This window comes from Panicum hallii, chromosome 1 (assembly GCF_002211085.1).
Source record: "Panicum hallii strain FIL2 chromosome 1, PHallii_v3.1, whole genome shotgun sequence".
NCBI classification, from domain to species: domain Eukaryota; kingdom Viridiplantae; phylum Streptophyta; class Magnoliopsida; order Poales; family Poaceae; genus Panicum; species Panicum hallii.
The window spans coordinates 8,632,749-8,636,556 of NC_038042.1; the positions used below are offsets into that span (position 1 = coordinate 8,632,749).

Consider the following 3,808-nt stretch of genomic DNA (forward strand, 5'->3'; position numbering starts at 1 on the left):
TCTAGCCGCTACATATTTTTTAGTCTACTAGGTATATGCCCTTACGTTGCTATGCGCAAAATATTTTTTTCTAAAAATCAAAACCTTTGCAGATGTACTGAAAATTTAGCAAGTACATCCAGCTCAAGGTTTGATAAGTTCTGTGAGAATTCAATTAGTCCAATCATATATTTATTTTCTAAGAATATTATACCCGTTTGTTGCTATGACCTATGTAAGTATCAATTTTCATCTTATTAAATATTTACAAAATGACATATATCAACAGACATACACCTTGAGGTGAACAATATTCATGTTCAATGTACGTATTCCAAAGTACCAAACAAATAATGAGACATGTGTGAATGCAATAGAACAAAGTACAAAATAGTGCAACTTCGCTTTCTCCTTTGGACATGTGTAAACTCAGCAGGGAAAAAACTGCCTGCATGTCTCCTCCTCATTCGACAAAACACCCCTTTTATTGTCGTACATGCAGCCAACCCCCTTTTTTTGTTAAAAAAAGAATTGATAAGTACTTCAACGGATATATTTTCAATAAAAATTTAGATAGGAGATGTTTAGGAAAAAGTAAAATGAAAAATTGTCAAGTCGAAGATGATATAACAATGGGTAATCTTCTCTTCTGGCGGTTGTGGTGAGAGAGAATTTTTTTTGTCAAGGATTCCCTCCGCACAGGGGTGGCACTGGCGCCGGGCACGTAGGCATAGCATCCCATTCCATTATTCCATTCCATCCCCATTGCATTTGCGTTGCATACACACTGGCAGCAGGCAGCGTGGGCTTTTGTGAGATAGGTCTGTGCCCGTGCGTTGCTCGTGGGGAACTGCACAAGGTACACGCACCCATCCGTAAAAAATCTCAGGGCATAACAGAGGGTCACCATAGAATAGAATCCCAAAACTTTCGCCAATTGAACAAGTGGTCTAAAACTCCAATCACCCAATTATTGAGCAAATCCAGTCACTCTGGCCCAATTTGGATCAAATCTACCACATCAGAATTGGATCACAAAACATCATATCACACAGCCAAAAGGTTCACCAATCAAACACTAAGTCTACCTCCGATCGAATTAGTCATTCCACCATATATATTCTCAAAGCTACATTCAACGCACAGAAATTCAGGTATGGGGAGCAAATAAAATTCAGATAGCAATTCCATTAGGAAAAGGTAATACCAAGCTTCATTCCAGGCACCACCTCAACAGTATTCATTCCCCAAGACCCCAGACACCCTACTACCCTCCATCTAAATTTCTAACAGGTTCACGGAGATTCACAGCAAAGGAGAACTCATACCTGAACACTAAGTAAGCATACTAAACATGCAATCTACGAACTCAGTAGAGGTTATTAGCTAGCTGACCTTATTGACCACGATACGGCTGGCAATCAAGCCGCCCAAAGAAAGAAAGGGCACGTCGGCCCCAACGGCGTCCAGTTCCCGCAGCTGAAGAAACAACGTCCTTGCACCGGCCCCGGCGTCGTCACCACGTTGCTTCTGACGGCCACGCCGCAATAGCAGCAGCAGTCAGTAGTAGCAGCGCCACGCCGCCACCGATGCACCAGTGGAAGTTGTGACTCGCCGGCAAGAGCTGTTGTTGAAGTTGTAGCTCGGGCTCCGGCGGCGGCGGCAGTGCGGCACCAGCGAGCTGGTAATGGAGATGGGGACTCCCCGCCGCATCAGCTCGGCGAGGAGGCACGCCGTATTGCGCGTGTCGTCGAGCCCGCAGTGGAGGCGGCCGCTCCACTGCAGACGCGCCTTCCTGATTGCCTCCTAAAGGTTGTGCCGCCCAGCACCGAACACAGCCTCGAAGGGGGTGCGAAGGTTGATCCATCTGTCAAAATAAGCAGGCTTTGCTAGTCCCTTGAAGCTGCATTCTGACTCCAGCATTGTGCGGCAATCCTAATCGTCCCAGGTGACGACGGCGAGGCGGTTCTTGGCTGCGCCCGCCGTCACCAGCCACTCGTCGTGCATGGCCAGCGCCGTCGCGAGATCTACGTCTCCTTCGACCTGCTCCTGCTGGATTCCTGTCAGCTCAGAGCGGAACACGGTGGCTTGGGCTGGGCCCTCGCTCTGGGCACAGTGGGGATGGCGGCGTCGACCCGAGGAGGGCCAGGCGGTGCTTCAGGAGCGGCATCACATCCTCCACACCACTGGTGCATTGGCGCACCTCCCCTTCCCGAAAGCGTTAGCATTGATGCGCCGCCATGCGGATCGCGAGGATGAGGGAGCCGAGCGGCACAAATTCACCAGCTGCACCAGCGAGGACGGGAGGGGTGGCGCAGATGGATGCGGACGAGGAGCCCCTAGGATTGCTGCTCCCACGCGGCGCAGGCGGAGGATGCACTAGGGGCGGTGGCGCTGGCGGAGATGGAGGACGGCACGCACGGTGAGGGCGGGGCGTCCAAAGTCGGGCACGCCACGCGTGGGGGATCCGCGGTAGGCGTGCATGCGTGCGGAGGGGAGGGCACGACGACGCGATGGCGGGATGGTGGCGCGGCGGGGCGGGGATTGCGCGACGACGCGATGGCGGCGGTGCATCAAGACCATCAAGAAAACACCAAGCAAAGATGATGATGAATCAAAGCCTGATAAAAAGAAATCCAAGAAGTGATTTAGATGCTTCTACCTGTATTTTGCCTGTGGCTGCCTCTTTGCAGTGGAGAAGTTTAGTGCAGTCAATTCAAATACTTTTGCTTGTGTCTCTTCCTTTGGTCCCAGTGACCTTTAATCTTTTGAATTGTAATATTCCCAAATTAGCTTGGAACCACTGTATCTCTCATCCTGTATGATACTTTTCTCTGTGTTGAAATACTTCAGCACATCTAGTCTATGTGTTGATTACTTCATCTTTGCTTTGGTTTTCTATGGCTAGTACATGTAATTTTAAATCCTGGAAAGTGCTTTGTTGGAATGTGAGAGGCTTTAATTCTGACAAAAAAAATGGAATGCAATTAGAGACAAGATTAATGACAGCATTTGTGATATTATTTGTCTACAAGAAACAAAATGGGAATCTTTTGACCTGCAGTTCATTCGAAAATTCTGTCCTCCAAGCTTTGACAGTTTCATCTTTTTACCTTTTGTGGGTGCTTCCGGAGGTGTGGTAACTATCTGGAAGTCACACTTGCTTCATGGCACCCTAGCTTTCAGAAATGAGTTTGGTATTTCGGTTGACTTTAAATCAAAGCATAATAATACTGAATGGGTCCTCACAATGTTTATGGTCCATGTACAACGGTTGACAATGTTTTGTTCACTTCTTGACTTAAAAATATACAAATGCTTGATAAAATTAACTGGCTCCTTGAGGGAGACTTCAACCTGTTAAGAAGTCCTGAGGATAGGAAAAAACCAGGAGGAGACTTATCTGAAATGCTTCTCTTCAATGAAGCGATGGGTGCTTTGGGTTTAGTGGAGCTACCTGTTCAGGTTAGAAAATTTACTTGGACAAATAAGCAAACTAACCTCACCTCTTCTAAAAAGACTGAATTGGTTCTTCATATTTGCCTCTTGGACAGTAAATCATCCAAATACACAAGTCTATCCTATGATGATGGAGACTTGATCATGTGCCTTGCCTCATTTCAGTGGACACAGATATTCCTAAGAGTAAGGTGTTCAGGTTTGAAAAGTACTTGATGGAGCATGAACACTTTTTCATTGTTGTGCAACATGGCTGGTCCATCCCCATAGCTCACTCTGATCCTGCACAAGCCCTGACTGCTAAGTTTAAGAACTTGAGCAGAGTCATCAGAGCATGGCAATCACAGCTCTCCAGTCTCAAAGCCAACAT

General features: G+C 47.2%; 1 pseudogene; it reads right to left on the minus strand.

Moving 5' to 3' along the window:
- Positions 1-425: 425 nt before the first annotated feature.
- On the minus strand, positions 426-3,808 carry LOC112895581 (annotated as a pseudogene).